This window comes from Lutra lutra, chromosome 1 (assembly GCF_902655055.1).
Source record: "Lutra lutra chromosome 1, mLutLut1.2, whole genome shotgun sequence".
NCBI classification, from domain to species: domain Eukaryota; kingdom Metazoa; phylum Chordata; class Mammalia; order Carnivora; family Mustelidae; genus Lutra; species Lutra lutra.
Genome location: NC_062278.1, coordinates 113,215,879 through 113,235,124, shown reverse-complemented (window position 1 = coordinate 113,235,124; position 19,246 = coordinate 113,215,879). Strand labels below are relative to the sequence as shown.

Below are 19,246 nucleotides of genomic sequence, written 5' to 3'. Positions count from 1 at the left end.
GGCAAAATAGGGGAAGAAAGCATGCGACCTAGAACCAAATAGAAGAAAAAATTCCTTTCCTGTGTTTCTTCCCCTCCCCATCTCTGAACCAATGTAGAAAGTCTCCATTCTAATCCTTACATTCTATTCAACCTTAGCATCCCTGTTCTCTTAAGCCAATACCCAATCCCTGCATTCCTCATTTTGTTGCTGCAGTGAAACCACCAGACACCAGCACTGCCAGCCAAGAGTGAGGCACCGAGTAACACTTACCCAAACAAAGGTACACGCATGTGTGCGCACAGACACACACACATGCACACACGCATACACGCATACACACACAGGCTGCAATCCTAAATTGGCCGCCATAGTGCTCCAGGGGAAAGACACTGGGGACCAGGAGCCAGAGTGGCAAAAAGATTTATTAATGATATGTTTCAACCCAACTCTGACTAAAGACAAATGTCTGACTAAAAAGCGCATTTGAAAACGATTGCTTTATTTCTTCCTTTTGAAATATTTAATCTTTCATCCCAAACATTTTAGTATATGAAATTTTCAGTTAAAAGTTTCCTAATGCAAGAAGTGTGTTGCATAACCATGCCCACAGGTCAAGGATTAGACACAAAAAACGGGTTTTATATCGCTTGAGAAAACAGGGAGCATGCCAAAAATCGACCACAAAAATAAAACTCTACTCGGGAAATACTGAATGAAACTAGAACAGTACTTTTGTGCTGTGTTTTTAACCAATGACTTTACAAACAAAGACACTGCTTTAGGACATGTTAAGAACTCACTTTTACTGAGAATTCTCAGAACATAAGCATAGTCATTTGTGTTTTAGTTTGGAGATATATAACCTAAGCATGAGTTTCATAAGATTCACCTCAGGAAAAATGACTGAAAAATAAGTTTGTCACCTGAAGACAAATAAGACCCCTACCCAAGTAGGTAAAGATTAAAGAAAAAGGAGGAGGGGGAGGAGGAGAAGGAGCAGGAGAAGTGTTCAGAGTAAGACAGTTCAAAGAAAAAAAAAATACACATCTTTTTTCAATAATTGATATACTATCAATCAAACTGGACAGACTAAAATGTAAAAGCACTAAAAACAAACATAGGTTTCATCAGTTGGTACCCTCACTCGTTCTGAGGGATGGGAGAGGGGACTCTCATTTCTGAGTCTAAATAAATAATAATGGTTTTACCTTTTCCTGAGTTCTGCTGTCAGAAATGGAATCCTCACACAACCCCATGGTGAAGGTATTACAGGGATAAAGTCTCTCTCTCTCTTTTTTTAAGATTTTTATTTATTTGACAGAGAACACAAGTAGGCAGAGAGGCAGGCAGAGAGAGAGAGAGGAAGGGAAGAAGGCTCCCTGCTGAGCAGAGAGCCTGATGCGGGGCTCAATCCCAGGACCCTGGGATCATGACCTGAGCCAAAGGCAGAGGCTTTAACCCACTGAGCCACCCAGGCGCCCCAGGGATAAAGTCTCTTATCTGAAACCCTTGGGGCCAGATATTTTAGAATCCAGAATAATTTTGATTTTATAACTTGGAGGAGAGCTCATATAGCATATATTATAAACACTTCCAGCAGGATTTAGGTCAACACCCCATAATCAAATGTTAATGTTTCTTCAGAATTCATGACTATTCATACCAACTGGGAAATGACTATAGGGCTTCAAAGTTCAGGTCAGATTTCACTACCAAATGAGGCTGTCACAAACTTCATGAAATCCAAACCAAACCAAACCAACTTTTGGTTTTCAGGGCTCTTTGGATCTCAGAATTGCAGATAACAGATAATGAATCAGCATTATTATCCCCATTTTATAGATAAGAAAGCTGAGGCTTACAGAGGACTTGCCTGAGGTCACAGAGAAGAGCTGGTTAGCAACCAGTATAGGAGAGTCCTAATCCCAGCGCTGTAACAAGAGTCTCTTGTCTTGATCTCTCTTGGCTCAGCAGTGCAAATCTGTGTACTTTTACCTTTCTCTAATTCCCAACAGCATGGCTCTACTCTGAAGCAAATTCAAAGGTATTCAATCTTCTCTAACATTAAAACAAGCTCGTAAGTGGTTGACTCACCATCAACAATTCCTCTTTATTTAATTCTCAATGTAATAATGTTTCCTTATTTAATTGCAGAGAGCAACAGCGCGTGCTAGAACTGAAAAAATCCCAGACTGGGAGGAAATCAACCTTGGAGTCTAGTACCAGCCGTCTGTCAGTACTCTTGGTTACAGTTCAGGGTAAGCCATGCACGAGGCCCTGATCTTTCCCATGGTTTTTTAAGGCTCTCTGTGATCTGACCCCATCTCTCTCTCCTTCCCTCCCCTCACCCTCCCAACACACTCACTTCCCACCGTATATTCTACCCATGTGAACCTCTTACGCCTCCAACACACGATACATGCATCACCCACGATTTGATCGTTCCATTCCCGTCTGGAATGGCTCTTCCTCTGTTCTCCTCACCAAGCCCAGACAATTCAGATACCCCCCTGGGCTAGGACTGCATCTGGTACCGTAGACCACATTTTCTAATTTTAAGGATGAAAGTTTCATATTTTGATATGATTTTTCATATGATTTTCATATGAATCAAAGTATCTGACCAGGGCCAAGATCCATTTTGATTATTGCTTCTGGTGAGACTACCAGGTCTGCTGCTCAGTAATTAGAGGGACCTACATGGCCAGGTGCGCTTGGTTCTTTACAAAGCCCAGCTTCTGCTGCTTCATTTCCCTTACTGGTCACAAGTTCGGTCTGTGCTGATGTTTGATATTTTTCCAGCACTAAATTCAGGTTCCCTGGCCTATGGTGTATTCGTAATTCTTTTGAACTTCCCCACGTCCCTTATCCTCTACCAAGTGGCCACTATTATCTCCACCAAGTTTCCAGTCTTCTGCAGGATCACAAAAGAATGGCAATCTGAGATTTTATTTATTTATTTATTTTTAAAGATAGATTTATTTATTTATTTATTTATTTATCTGACAGACAGAGATCCCAAGTAGGCAGAGAGGCAGGCAGAGAGAGAGTAGGAAGCAGGCTCCCCGCTGAGCAGAAAGCCTGATGCAGGGCTCGATCCCAGGACCCTGAGATCATGACCTGAGCCAAAGGCAGAAGCTTTAACCCACTGAGCCACCCAGGCGCCCCTTAAGCTGAGATTTTAGAATACTCTGGTAATTCAAGTTGGCACAGGGTGAAAAGCGGAATGCATCTAGCTCCTTTTAATCTCTCTCTCTTTCTCTCTCTGGGACTTCCAAAATCTCTCTCTAACCTGCTCCCAACATTGACTTGAGGTTTTTTAAAATCTATGGTCTATTTTTTTGGGGGGGGCGGGCATGTGTTCTTTAACTACCTCCCCAGTCCAGTCATCAAAATTATCTTTTGCCTCTTCTATAACCAATCCTCTTCCTGACCCTTTCTTAGGCAACCATTTACCAGCTTTTTTCTCACTGTCCTGCTTCACCATCTTATAGAAACGGAACGATACAGGGTATAATCTTACGTGCCTGGCTGCTTTCATTGCACATAATGCTTTGGAGGTTCATCCATGTTTTTGCATGTATTAGTATTCCATTTATGATTTAGTAGAATTCCATCATTTATCGACGCGTCAGTTATTTCCAGTCTGCACTTACTGTGAATAAGACTCTCGGGGACGTTCATATATAAATCTGAGTGAGGACACCTATTTTCATTTTTCCAGATAGGGACCTCGAAGTGTGATTGCTCAGGAAATGTATGCTTAACTTTATAAGCGACTGCCAAGCCTTTTTACAAAGAGGTGCACCACTTTACACTGCCACCAGCAATGTACGTTCACAGCCTTGTCAGCACCTGCTATTGTCAGTTTTAATGCCATCCTAGCGGGCATGTAATGGTTCTCACTGTGGTTTATTTATTTTTTTTTTAAAGATTTTATTTATTTATTTGACAGAGAGAGATCACAAGCAGGCAGAGGCAGGCAGAGAGAGAGGAGGAAGCAGGCTCTCTGCTGAGCAGAGAGCCCGATGCGGGGCTCGATCCCAGGACCCTGAGATCATGACCTGAGCCGAAGGCAGCGGCTTAACCCACTGAGCCACCCAGGCGCCCCTCTCACTGTGGTTTAAATTAGCATTTTCCTGATGTTTAATGATGTGGAGTACCTTTTCATGTACTTATTTCATATTCATCAATTATATTTTACATAATAAAAATTAAAAATATAAGTATATTTATATTTCATACAAATAAACATTAATATATTTATAATCAAATGCATTAAAATTATGCATTAAAATATGAATATATTTATATTCATTTATATTATTTCGTATACTTATATACTATTCTTTCTGGATGGGTTTATTCAAATCTTTTAAACTTTTTAAATCTTTATTTTTTAATTCGGTTGCTTGTGTTCTTAATTTGAGTTGAAAGTGTTCTTTATATATTCTAGATACAAGTTTTTTTTTATCAGATACACATTTTAAAAATATATTTTCTCCCAGTCTGCAACTTGTTTTTTTATCCATTTTTGTACTTTTCCAAAACAGTTAATTCTGAGGAATTATCAGTATTTTGTCCTTTAAGGTGTATGCTTCCTGTGTCCTAAGAAATCTTCGTCTAACCCAATGCCAGAAGTATTTATATATTTATGTGTATAAAATTTGGAGTCTTAGCTCTTGCATTTAGTCCTATATCTACGTTCAGTCAACTCTCCTCCTCCTTGACTTCCTCTTCTTTTTAACAGCTATCTAATTGTTCCAGCAAGACTTGTTGAAAAGTTTATCTCAATCTTTTTCCTCTGTTCAATTGGTTTAGAAATTTTTTTGGAAATTAATTGACCACATGTGTTCACATCTTTATCTGGACACTGCCCTTTTCTGTTGACCTGTATGTCAATTCATATACCAGTTGTCACACTGTATGGATTATGATGAATTATGGAATTATGGAATTATGAATTATGTCACACTGTATGGATTATACTAACTTTATGGGAAGTCTCAAAGTCAGAGAATCTGCATCCTCCAATTTTGTTCTCTTCCAAAATTGTTTTGGCTTATTTTAAGTCCTCTGAAATTCTATTTAAAATTCACATCAACTTGTTGATTACTACAAAAATGCCTGATAGAATTTTGGAAAAAATTGTTTTGACTATATAGGTCATCTTGAAAAGAACTGATATATTAGCAGTATTATGTATTTTAATCCATGAACATGGTATATATCTCTAATTAGGAACTTTTAAGTTTTCTCAGGAATGTCTCAGTTTTTAGTATGCAAACCTTGCATTACTTTGTTAGACAACTCCTTCAGTATTTTTAAAAATTGTTTAAATAGTACTTGAAAATTTTTAATTCCTAAAATTGTTTTTCTGGTATATAAAAACATAATTGATCTTTGTATTGACTATGCATCCCGTCACCTTGCTAAACTTACTAGTTCTGGTAGTTTTTTGTATCTGTTTTATGATTTTCTACATAGATGATTATGTTTACTGTGAGTAAAGACAGTTTTATTCCTTCTTTTCCGATATGCATGATTTTTAATTTTTATTCTTGTCTAACTGCAAAAATTGAACTATGGTTTAAATTGCCATTGTTTTATTTTTATTTTTTAAATTGATATCTTAGATCATTGATTTTAGACTTTTATGTTTCTCTAATATAAGCATTCTACAGTCTACAAAGGTGCCTTTAATGGACACTTTTAACTGTGTCTATAACATTTTAATATAGTCTTAATATGGAGGAACATCTGAAGCATTTCTTTTGGATTGATTAGTCTTCATACCCAATATAATGAGGGACCACACTTACATTACTGAGAAAAATAATTCTTTTTCTAAGACTTACACTTATTTAATGGGTTTTGTTTCTGGCCTTAACTTATTCCCCCTTTGTACCATTTTCTTATCATTCTAAATGGATTTTTTTTTTATTGGTGTTCTAAGGTTATTTTTATCTCTAGCTAGGTTTTTTTCTACTTACAGGTATCAAAGGAAAAAGCCAGTTGATTCTATATCTGAAAAGAGAATCTCCTCTATCTAAGAACTTCTTTGGTGGTGCAATTCCATTGCACTGAATTTCCATTAGTTCTTTGGGTGGACATTATATATTCCAATCTTTATGTTTGAAGATATAGTGTATCTCTCCCTATAGTACTGTCACTATTAGAAGCAGCTATGAAGAATTAAAAACTTATAAACTTCTTCTCAACTTCTTTTTTTCTATAAAGTTTTCTGTTTTTTTCTTAATTATAACAACATGTACATATAGAAATCCTGAAAAAAAAGGAAATATATGACGTCTTATCCCTACCCAGAGATATACACCATTAACATTATAGACTTTTTCCTATGCATATAAACACATACATACATATATACATACACTCTATAAGCACACACACCCTTATACAAACTGGAACATAACAAACATTTTGGTATCTTTTTTATTTAACATATCATGAGTGTGTTCTATTAATTTAAAAATATAGTTTAAGTGGTTATAATTATAGTATTAGAGAGACATACCATGATTTACTTAATTATGCTTGTCTTATAGAATGTGAATTTAACTCAAATTTTAAAACATTAAAAATAACACGGTGAGCGTATATTAATTCACAAATCCTTAGACATAAATTATTTTTAGTATGTAAATTAGATCCCTTGAAACTGGATAATTGAGTCAATGCATATTTTAATGTTAGAGAGAAGTCCAAGATCAATTTGAATTTTCTTGCTTTAAACTAGGTAAGGTGCTTACTTCTCCCAAGATCCTTAAAGAATTTTGTTTCCATCTTTATTTTGTTCTAAAAAAAAAGTGAGAATGTTTCTGATTTTTTTCTTAAAATCATTTGGGAATTGGTGAGCTCTTTCAACTTACATGCTTGAATGTAACTCTATATAATTTTTCTTTTCTTGTTTCACTTATATTTTTGTTTCTTCTACTCTTATAAATTTTCAGAAACATCTAAGTCTTACTTTGGATCTGCATTCCCTAGCATACACTTTATATACTCAAACTCTAACTGTTAGCATTATTCCTTTTGTCTGCATTCTGGGAAAGCTCGTCAAAGTCGTTTTCCATATCGTATGTATGGTTTTCTAGAGTTAGTCCTGGTCTGTTCCACCACAAATAATTGTAATTCATCTATTGCATTTCAAATGCTCCTATCTACTTAATCTCCCTTTTTACCTTATCCAGTCATCTTTTCACCAGAGTCTGCTGTTCTATATATATTATTTTCTTCTCCTAACTTTATAGTGCTTATGTTTTATTGCTTTGTACTGAAGCAATCTTCTAAACTTTTTTTTTTTTTTTTCCTGGTTGCTAGGATGTTTTTGCTTCCTTTGATTCACTAAAATGATGTTCCCTCATACTTAGTAGTTTTCCCTTCTTCTTCTTCTTCTTTTTTGGTTGTCATTGTTTTTTGACATAGGTCTCTAATTGCTTTTGTAGTTTTCTGTGAACATAACAAAATATAGCTAGAGCTAGTATTTGCATCCCTCATGTTTCTTTGACAACTTTCAATTCGGTTCCATGAAACTTTAAAAAAAATAAAAATTGTTACAGGGTGCTATCAATAGCATGAGTGTCCAACTCAGTAGCACATTTTTTTTGTAATTCATAATATTTTGGTGGGAAATGAAGATTCTATATTAGAATCTGCTAATCAGCTGCTACCGTAAACTAGGCATAACATCTATTTATCTCCCCATTTGCACATCATCCAGTAATTATCAAACAAACATTTACTAAGCATATACTATACAATGTCAAGTACTTGGCTCTGTAAGAGGAACAGAGAGAAATAAGATTAAAAACCCTGGAATGCAGGAATTTACGTACCCTCACTGTGGGACAGTCTTTGAAACATAAAGTAAATTGAAAGGAAAGCTTACTCAGCCTTACCTTCAAGTTGCTCACAGTATAGAGCCAGAAAAAAACACAAACAACACAAATACACTGTGTAGAGCAGAGAGGTATGTATAACATATTATGGGATTAGGGGGAGAGAGCAATAAACTATTTGTTAATAAATTTCCCATTTATTGAGCAAGTACTACACACAAGGCTCTCTTTTAAGTCAGAAATTTAGCAATAAACAAAAGCAAAGTCCAGGCTCTGAAGATGTTAATATTCTAGAATAAACAAATAAATACTATGTTAGATGGTGATAAGTGCTATAAAGAAAATGAAGTCAGGGGAAAAAAAAAAAAAAGAGATAGAAAATTAAGAGCCAAGAGTTGGGGAGTGTGCTGTGAGGGAGCTATTATTTTATCAAGGGTTATCAGGGAAGGATTTCTGATAAATTGATATTTAAAGAAAGATGTGAAAGAAGCATGGTAAACCATGCACACACTTAGGGAAATAATATTTCAATTACTGGAGACAGCAAATGAAAAGGTCCTGGGGTGAGTATGTCTGTCAAGGAGACCAGTGAATGAAGGCTACAGTGGCAAGGGATAAGATCTGAATCAGACCTCATATGGGGCCCAGATCATAGAAGGCTTTACAGGCCAGGAAAAGACTGCACCTTTCCTTGGCATGAGCTAAGAAGCCACTGGAGAGGTCTGAGAAAGTGACATGATCTGATGAATAATTTTAATAATATTTTGACTGTTATGTGAGAAACAGACTTTATAGATCAAAGATAGAAACGGAGAGTTCAGTAAGGAAGCTACTGCAAGTGATCCAAGTAAAAAATGAGTATTGCTTGGACCAGCAGTAGAGTTGGCAAGAAGCAATTGGGTTTCTGGATATATTTTAACCAGATATACTGATGGATTGTTTAGAGATGAGAGAGAAAGAGAAAAGCAAATGTATCCCACTGGAGAAGAAAGATTTCATAGCAGTAGTGATATTTAAACTAGGACTTACAGGCAAATTATTCACCAACCAAATGATGTATCCAAGGACGTGAGGACGGGAGAGCCTCCACAGACATGGCTTTCCACAGATACAGAACATCATGAATATAAGCAGACAGACTTAACTATGGCTGAAATATAGGTGGGGGCAGGGTGGGAGGGGAGGTACCAGAGGGGGAGGGGCAGAGCAGAGAGCAATGAGGCTCAGCTAGGAAGGCAACTACCAGATTCTGAAGAGCCTTGGATGTTACAAGAAACATTTGGACTCCACCAATAGGCAAAGAAGAATCACTAAGGATTGCAAAGCAGGGGAAAGACCTAACCAGTTTTATGTATTAAGTAAAGCAAAGCTGGTAGGAGCAAGACTGCAACAGAGTAAGAGAAACATCGGGAGGTGTTCAGGCAAGAAACAAGGAGGGCCCAAGGAGGGCCCAAACTAGAGCAACACAAATTACTAAAAGGGTGGAAAGATGGGGGAAATTTTGGGGAGTACCTAAAACCCAGTGTTCTAGTTTTCATCATGAACACACCAAAACAGACTGAGAACTACTGTTCAGGGCAACAAAAGATGCTTGCAAAAATAATACCAGTTATTTGCTTATCCCTTTTCTAAAATCAAAGGATGAATGAGAGTTAGTGTAGTGCTCCCTAAAGAGTCAGTAGTAAAAATGAGACCTGGCTTAGTCAGTGGACTCTTCAACAAATAGAGAAAAGAAAAGATAATTAGTTTTAATTCTGGACAAAGAAAATAAAATAACGTGAGGTAACACTGGGATTAATAAGCCAACTTTGTTGTGAAAGAGAAAAAGGGTTAGTTCTCAAAGTCGAGAGCATTAGAGAAGGACTCTTACCCAACACTATCAATTGCAAGCAACAGTTACTGAGGTAGGGGTCAAGAGACAAGATTTAAATTCTGTCTCTTATACTCATTCCTTGGGTCTCTAATGTGATCACTTCAATTCTCACCAATATAAAATAGAAAAAAAAAAGGAACATACAGTATGCATCTTTTAGAGTGGAGAAGAAAAATCATGGATGGATATGGGAAACCTTCATCAACTGCAAAGAACAACATAAATTCATGTATTATGGTTATTACTGAAGACTTATATTTCTAAGATCTTCTACATGAAGTGTTCAATGTAGCTTAAGTAATTTGGGGACTATTGTGAAAACAGCATCTCAACCTGGTCAAGTAGTTTTTGTCAGATAATAAAAATCTCCTGAAGTTCGAATATTAACCATTTACAATGAATCACAGTTTCTATTTATCTGCTAGTAATCACTAAGTTCTAAATAATGTCAAATTACTAGATTCACTTATTTAAGGAAATGAATTGATTTGGCTTATCTGCTTCCATGTATTTTTAAAAATATACATGCATAGATACATAAGTAAATACAATTTTATGTGTCCTTAAAATTTATTTAAGTTACACTGCTCAAAATTTAATTTCAGCAATCTATTTTCATTTCCCATAGTTTCAAAATTTATTTATGTTCTTACATTTTAATAGGTGGAAGGAGAGAGGGTGATGAGACAGAAGGGAGGGAGACCTTTTGCTTTATATGTCACCTTTTATTTTATTTTTTTATTTTTATTTTATTTATTTTTTTTAAAGATTTTATTTATTTATTTGACAGAGAGAGATCACAAGTAGATGGAGAGGCAGGCAGCGAGAGAGAGAGAGAGAGAGAGAGAGAGGGAAGAAGGCACCCAGCTGAGCAGAGATCCCGACGTGGGACTCAATCCCAGGACCCTGAGATCATGACCTGAGCCAAAGGCAGCGGCTTAATCCACTGAGCCACCCAGGCGCCCCTATTTTTATTTTTTTTAAGATTTTATTTATTTGACACACAGAGAGAGATCACAAGCAGGCAGAGAGGCAGACAGAGACAGAGAGGGAAGCAGGCTCCCCGCTAAGCAGAGAGCCTGATGGGAGCCTCAATCCCAGGACCTTGAGATCATGACCTAAGCCAAAGGCAGAGGCTTAACCCACCGAGCCACCCAGGTGCCCCGTCACATTTTATTTTTAAAAAATATATTTGAAGGATGCTGGATAGCTCAGTAGGTTAAGCATCCAACTCTTAATTTCAGTCCAGGTCATGATCTCGGTGTTGTGAGATCAAGTCCTGCATCAAGCTCCATGCTTAGGAGAGCTTGAGATCCTCTATTCCTTTCCCTCTCTTCCCCTTCCTGGACCCCTCCTCCTCTCTCTTTTTCCTGAATAAATAAATCATAAAATAAATACACATATACATCAAAAAATTAAAACTGTATATCAAGCAATATGAATTTTTTTAGGACTTTGGTAGATAACTCAGGTATCTAAATTTATTTGCTGTTTTTATAGGCTTGAAATATTTCCTAATTAAAAAATTTAATCAATAAATTTAATATGGGCAGCACCTGTAAAACTGTTACAGACTTATGATTTTAGAAGGCAGAAAATATAGAAATAAGATGTTAGGACCCAGAAGGAACATTATAGCAGATCTTGTCCAAACCTTCTTCTCGCCACAATTTTCAGATATAAAACTTAAGGAAGATGGTTCATTAATTCAATATGTATTTACTGAACACCTACTTCATGCAGGCTGTGTTCTGAGTTCCAGGGAACTAGCAGTATCCCTTAGGCTAAAGGGAGTTGGCTTAAAGGGAGCACAGATAATAAATAAATTATTTCTAAAATGCAATATATGTTCTGAAGAAAAAGCAGAGGGACAAAAGGCAAAATGGGAAGCTCTATGTAGTTAGTGAAGCTCTATTAGTTCTTCAAGTCATCCCCGAAGAAATGATTTTTAAAGGTTACACAACAAAATCTAGGCAATGTGGGGATGAACTCGGACTTCCTTACTTCTGGAAAGCCAATACTTTTATAATGACATCTTACTCTGAACCCCGAGTTTCCATACAAAACCAAACTGACATTGTAAGCCAAGGACTTAGTTCTGTTTCTATTATGGAATCACTTATTTCAAGGCAGTTTTAGTTTAAGATATGGTGGCTAAGTTTTGCTTACAAAGTGAGATCAGGAAGAGCTGAGAGATGATTTGGTTCAGACCCTCCAGGTACTGATGACAGATCCAAGCTCTAGAGAAGAGATGAGACTTGCTCAAACACACTCAGCAACAAGGACCATCTTGACACATAGGCCAGTTTTCCTCCCATGCACCAGGCAGTCTTAACACTCCTAATATGGGGCCCAGGTGGAACTGGAGTATTTTGTACCAGAGTGAATTTACGGCAACGTGCACTAGGATTAAGAAAACAAGTATGAGGCTCAGAGTTCATCTAAAAAAATAAAATACCATCACCACTTTCCTACAAGACAAAGATATCACATGTTTTTCAGTTTAGTAAATAAATCTGTCTAGGAATTGAGATTTTCTTCCCTAAATTGTACATATATTTTCAGAATGGGATCTTGGACAAAAGAATAACATGAATGCCCACCAGCTGTTTTAATAACCAATTCTACCCCCTTGGGTCCTAGATTTGATAAATTAGCAGTGGTCAGTGGACTATACAGTAGTAGTTGAATTGGTTCTAGTTAAGATACTGCATGAACTTGTGGCTCTTAAACTTATGTAAATCTTAATATAAAATTAGTTGCCCATCAATAGATGAATGGATAAAGAAGATGTGGTATATATATATATATATATATATATATATATATATACACATACACACACAATGAAATACTACGCAGCCATCAAAAGAAATTAAATCTTGCATTTGCAACAACGTGAATGGAGCTAGAGGGTATTATGCTGAGTGAAATAAGTCAATCAGAGAAAAACAATTATCATATGTTTTCCTTGATATGAAGAATTTGAGCGGCAACATGGGGGGTTTGGGAGGTAGGGAAGGAAAAAAATGAAACCAGATGGGATCAGGAGGGAGATAAACCATAAGAGACTCTTAATCTCACAAAACAAACTGACGGTTGCTGGGGGTAAGGGGGTAGGGAGAGGGTGGTTGCGTTATGGACATTGGGGAGGGTATGTGCTATGGTGAGTGTTGTGAAGTGTGTAAACCTGGCGATTCACAGACCTGTACCCCCGGGGCTAATAATACATTATAAGTCAATAAAAATTTTAAAAAATTTAAAAAATAAATAAAATTAGAAAATGAAATACTGTGATAGTGAAAAAGAAAAAAAAAATGGAAAGAAGAGAACGCATATGTGAAAGAATTTACTTCCAAAGATAAAGTAATTGATCTTTCAAAAAAAAAAAAAGTCATGGACTCTCAGACACTCAGTCACTGGGGAATTTCAGGCAATCACATGATCTTCCCAAACACTGAGCTAATAATCATGCATAGGGGAAAAACAAGGGATCTCTGTCAGAGGATCTACGTTTCTTCTGTTTTGAGTATTTTATGATCTGTTGCAAATCTGTTAAAAAAAAAACCCAGTTACCAGGTTCATACTGGCAAGGTAACTCTTTAAAAAGAATCTGGAAAGCAGAGTGTTAACAATCTTTCTGATCAGAAATATATAAAAAGAGTAGCAACCAATATCTGTACTGCTGTATCTGTATCCACATCCAATAGTGTGTTTAGTCCTAGGAATTAATAGCCTCTGAGTTAGAACAAAGAACCGCATTTTTTGTTGGGCTTCAACCAAATTTCTTCTTCTACCATCTTGAGCATCTATCTGAACAAAATATTTCTACAGTGTCATGGAATGGAAGAGCCTCAAAACTAACAAATGAACTAACCTCTTTCTTGCTATTCAATATCCCCAACAAAATGGAAAAGCAAGGTTTGCCTAAGTGTTGTTTTGTTTTGGGAAGGAGGGGAGGAGGCTTGGCATATTGAGGAGGGAAATGCACAAAGCCAAATATCATGTTCAAATAAAATTAACTCCAGGGGATTTTGGAAAACAAGAGTAAATTCAGCTCCTTTCCTAATAATATGTTGCAAAGAGAAGTGGGGAGAAAAGCATTCCTGTAACTACGACCCCACCGTCACCACCTGCCTCAGTAGACATACTGTATTACATGCTCTTGGCTGCCAGACTGGTAATTCAGTATCCCAAGGCATAGAGATGCCAGCTAATATCAGCACACACCTGTGTAATTTTTCAACAGCTCCCTTTCCTAAAGGTGCAACAAAGAGCCTCCCTCCCCACTCCATCAAGAAGAAAAACAAAACACTTTAGTCTCTCAACTGCTCCCAGAAGAAATGCCAGACCCTATGCAAATCCCAAACTGCAAGGCTAACTTGGCCTACAAATCTGCAAGAATATGGAAGGTATAAATTTCCATGGAATAAATAGATCAACCATTACAAAACCCACTTCACTACTCAATCCATCCTCAAGGGAACCCGCAGTACGATATACAGGATAGTGTCAAAGCCAGCTGCATTATGAGGCTAGCTACAGTGCCAGCCTGGAGGTAAATCCACATCTGGCAGGTCATCATGCTAGAAGAAAATGTCTTAATTTTTTTTTTCTAATTTAATACTATACACCTATGTATGATGACCTATTGGCCATTAGCCCGCAGAATAAACCTTAGCACAGTCCATTAACACTCAGGGCAAATTATCTATTGCAAGGATGTCTGGGTCTTAAGAAAGGAGGAAAATCTAAGCCAAGGCTTAAATACACCAATAACTTTTCTGGCCTTCTGCATGAATATGGATTGATAAAAGTAAGATAAAAGAAAAAAATAATGAGATTTACAAATAATCTAAAAGACAACCACCATTCACTAACAGGAAATGCTAGGTGTGCTTCTAATTTATGGTTTTAATTTGAGGAGAGTTCAAAGAATACAAGAGGTGAAAGGTGGGGTCTTTCCTAAAATAATTGATAAGAAAAGGGCAAGCCCCAAGGCTGTCATGACTCCATTCATCCAAATATAGCAATTATCAAGTGCAAAGCCAATCTGAATTTAGTCAGAGTTATTCTAAATCATTCAGTGATTGATTTCATTTTTTTTTTCTTTTCTAAACTGTATTCTTGGGAACTGCCAAATTAAAAAGTCCCTTTTATGAGGGTAGGAGGATGATAAAAGCAAAAATTGATGTTGGTAGAAAAGAAAAATCATATAAAATAGATGGGGTATTCAGAGGACAAAATAAAATTCTGGCAACTGACTTGGCAGAGGGAAAGATAAATAAGGGGCAGGAATGAGATGCTTGAAAATAAAAATATTAGATAGAAAAACAATTTTTGATCAAGAGGCTTTGGAAAATTAGCTACAACTATCTAATTCACCAAAATGCAAAAACAGTCTTAGCTAGAAGGAGCAAGCCAGACACAACTTTGGTGTGATCTACTTGAAACAAATTGAATAAGCTTTTCACACAAAATTGTATGGGTTAATTATATACAATATTCTGTGTCTATTCTCTATAAATGAATTCAATTGAGAAATACTTTAACTTTCATTTCTAAGAAGAGAATGTATTTCACTTTTAATAATTAAAAAGTGATCACTTTAAGGGTTTTAGTTAAGTAAATATACTCTAAACAAACATCAGGTTAATGATCTGTCATGGCTATGATGGACGATGTATCAAAATACCAAAAACAAAAACAGAAAATAAATGTATATATATGGTTTCGGGGAGGGTTGGGGTGTTCTCTTGGGAAGCCAACCTTAAAAGGTGAGGGGAGGGGTGCCTGGATGGCTGAGTCATTAAGCATCTGCCTTTGGTTCAGGTCATGATGCCAGGGTTCTGGGATCCAGCCCTGCATTGGTACTCTTCTTGCTCCTTCTCCCTCTCCCTCTGCCTCTGCTTGCCGCTCCCCCTGCCTGTGCTCTCTCTATCAAATAAATAAATAAAATCTTTAAAAAAAAAAGAAAAGAAAAGGGGCGCCTGGGTGGCTCAGTGGGTTAAAGCCTTTGCCTTCGGCTCAGGTCATGATCTCAGGGTCCTGGGATCGAGACCCGCATGGGGCTCTCTGCTCAACAAGGAGCCTGCTTCTCTACCTCTCTCTCTCTCTCTCTGTCTGCCTCTCTGCCTACTTGTGATCTCTGTCTGTCAAATAAATAAATAAAATCTTTAAAAAAAAAGAAAAGAAGAGAAAAGAAAAAGTTTAGGTGAAAAACCAGAACAATTTGTTCAAGAACAAATTGATTATCCTTCCCATGATGACACCACAGTTTTGTCATCCAGTTTCTAAACTGCACGTACATAATGGTGCAGAAAAGACTGCCCAGAGAATCCCCAACAGGGAGGCAGGAGGGCAGGATTCTTGTTATTCACTTGCTCACTGACTTCCTGCATCACTTTAGGCAAATCACTTGCCCTTGTGGGCTCCAGCTTCTTCATTCACAACTAAGGCATCCCGCTTAGGAGTGCATCTACTTCAAAGGAAGGAGAAATCTGCAAAGTAAGCTTGCAAACAGATCCCTGGCCACCATATCCTATTGAATCTATCGTCATGATTGGGCAGGAAGAGATCCCCAAATTGGCCCCACAGTCCTCTGGCAAGCCATTCAACTTCTCCTCCCTGTCTCCCTTCCTGCCACAGTTGTCTCGCTGCCAGACATGTACGAATTGTATGCTTGATAGTTTAAAAAAAAAAAAAAAATCCTTCCTTCAAGCACTTTTCCTGATGGCCCCAGCCAAAGGGCCGCCTGTTGCCACCTGTCAGTTGTGGGGATTAATTACCTGAGCCCAGGCTGGGAGCGGCACATTCTTCCCAGGGCCGCGCCCACAGATGTTGACATCAAGCAGGTGGGCTGTCTGTTACCCGCTTACCCTGAACTGAAGACCAACCGGGAGCCCACCGGGGCCTGGCAGGTGGAGGGGACTGGGACATTCAGACTGCATCGTAAAGCCGCAAAACTGTGGTAGAGAGGTATGTGCCCTAGGACCTCTCTTTGGGAAGCCACAGGCAGCTCTGCGGCTAGTCCTGGGCACTGGCCTGGCTTGGGAGGCAGCTGCAGCTTCCCTTTCTGGAGGGCAGCGTGTTGGCACAGACCTTGGGAAGGGGTGGGGGTGGAGCCCGCTAACCTGGTTCTAGTTGCCTGAGGGTATGAATTTGGAAAGCCAGTCTAAAAAGATTTGACAGACCTGATTGGTAATTTTGCAACTGTATCTCCCTCCCCAGGAGGGTAAAATGACCTTTCATCTAGTGTCTCCTGTCAGGGCCACCCCTGCCAACCCTGCCTGACCAGTAATACCATTTGCAGTTACCTTTACAAGGCAGACACTGGAAGGCATTTGTCAGAGTGACTGGTATACAGCAGGTGCTCAATAAATGTTACCTTTGATGTTTCCTGAAGTCACAACGGCCCTGAGGAGACTCATTAAGGGGACTCTCCTGTTTCACATGTGCAGAGACTGGGACTCAGACGTTTAAACCACTGCTCCAACAAATGTTGGAGGTGAAGTCGTTAGCAGCTTATAAAGCACTTTTGAATACACTATTAATTCTCAGCTAACGATATGAGCAAATCATCCCTCCCCACTTTTTGTCAACGAAGAATCAGAGGCTCAAGTAGGTAAGTTAGTATGCTTACTACAAAACAAGGGCAGAAGACAAGGTCAAGCCTGTCATCTAGGTTTTCAAATCGAGGCCACCTACTGCACGTGTATACCCATCATATGGAACATTGTATGATGTCTTCCTGTGCATTTCTGGAGCCTTGGCTGTATTCAAGCTACTCTACTACATGTTAACCCAGGGAGGGCTGGAGAGCATGTCCCTGCCCTCCAGAAACTTACCATTTAGGAAGTATTGATATAAATAAATATTGCCGACAAACAACAGAATATAAAATGAAGATACAAATCAAATGGATGGAACATGAGTACCAAAATGCTGAAGGGCTTTGTTATTGAGCAAGTTATTAAGAAGGAAAAATAGATAACTCTGCTTTGTGCTTCTACTTGCAGTATTTAAACTGTAGAGCTAATGCACTGTCCTGACAGAAACAAAGTTAGACTGGCCAAGAGGTTTATCTCTCTCCATGAAAGAGGACCAACAATTGTTGGGGGTCATTATTACTCTGGTATTTTATATCATTCCTTACTTCTACCTCAGGGAGATCGATGCCAGGTATAAATATAATGGAATTTTAAAATAAGGGAAATAAGTAGGGGTGCCTGGGTGGCACAGTCGGTTAAGCACCTGACTCTTGGTTTTAGCTCAGGTGCTGGATCTCAGGGTCATAAGATCAAGCCCTGCACTAGGCTCCGTGCTCAGCCTGGAACCTGCTTAAAATGGTCTTTCCCTCTCCCCCTCCCTCCACCTCTACAGTAAGTAAATAAATCTTTATTTATTTTATTTTTTTAAGGTTTTATTTATTTGAAAGTGAGAGAATGAGTGGGGGGGTCAGAGGGAGAGACAGAGAGAGAGAGAGAGAGAGAGAGAGAGAGAGAAGCAGGCCCCCTGCTGAGCAGGAAGCCTGATGCAGGGCTCAATCCTGGGACTTGGGGATCATGACCTGAACCAAAGGCAGACGCTTAACTGACTGAGCCAACCAGGTGCCCCATAAATAAATCTTTTAAAGAAAGAGAAGACAAATGAATAGCAAATGGAACTCAAAACATAAACAGAGACCATGCTGGCTGATTTCCTTTTTGATTTCACTTAAGGTGCCATGTGGGCTACAATGAATGTGTGAAAAGTTGAAGGGACCTATAGGACCTTTCAACTACAGGTGCCCTAAGGTTCTAAGTGAACCATGACAAGATGAATTTCTTTCCAATAAGTAAACTGCAGACTTTCTTAATTCCGGATAAGCACAGGAAGTCGCCATGCTGGAACACTGAGATCCTAGGGTTACTGGAGGATACTGCCAAGGCAAGGAGTAACTCAATAAATTATATCAGATTTGCTACTTAATACTTTTAAGCCAAGTCTTCAACTTTTGTTCTCCTTCTCTTTTTAAATAAATCCGTAAGAACTAAAATAATTTTGAGATGTCTATTTCCATGGTTGATACTTAGGGACTGCGTGGCCACCTAATACGTAGGTGTCTGTGTTTGCTGGGGATGGGGAAAGGAGGTGGAGGGTGGGGAGACAGGTAAACAAACCCTTTCCTCTACTTGCAATAGCTCTTAAAAGCTTATCATAATGTTACTTCCTATTTCTTTACAGTTCATTTGTTTAAGATGAAAACATGCTTCATCTTGCAGGCTTTTTTTTTTTCATTCCTTATAAACTTAGTATTCTAAGTATCCCCAATGAGGAATAGAATGCAATCGAACTGTCTCAGTGGTACTATGAAGATAGAGTATACCTATTAAAATTTTTAGCACAAACAAGAAAAATAATCAAATAAACCTCTTAAAAACAGTTGTCCTTGTGAACAAATGTGAAACAGTATCGGAAAGGGAAAGAGGAAGAAAACAGATATGACACAAAGGAAAAAGAAGAAGGAAGAGAGGGAAGAAGGCCCCAA

The 19,246-nt window shown here is 38.0% G+C and overlaps 1 protein-coding gene across 10 annotated transcripts in view; it reads right to left on the bottom strand.

Annotated features, from left to right (window-relative positions):
* Positions 1-19,246, bottom strand: part of TP63 (tumor protein p63) — a 235,317-nt gene that overhangs the window by 33,424 nt on the left and 182,647 nt on the right. The gene's annotated exons all lie outside the window — the stretch shown is intronic.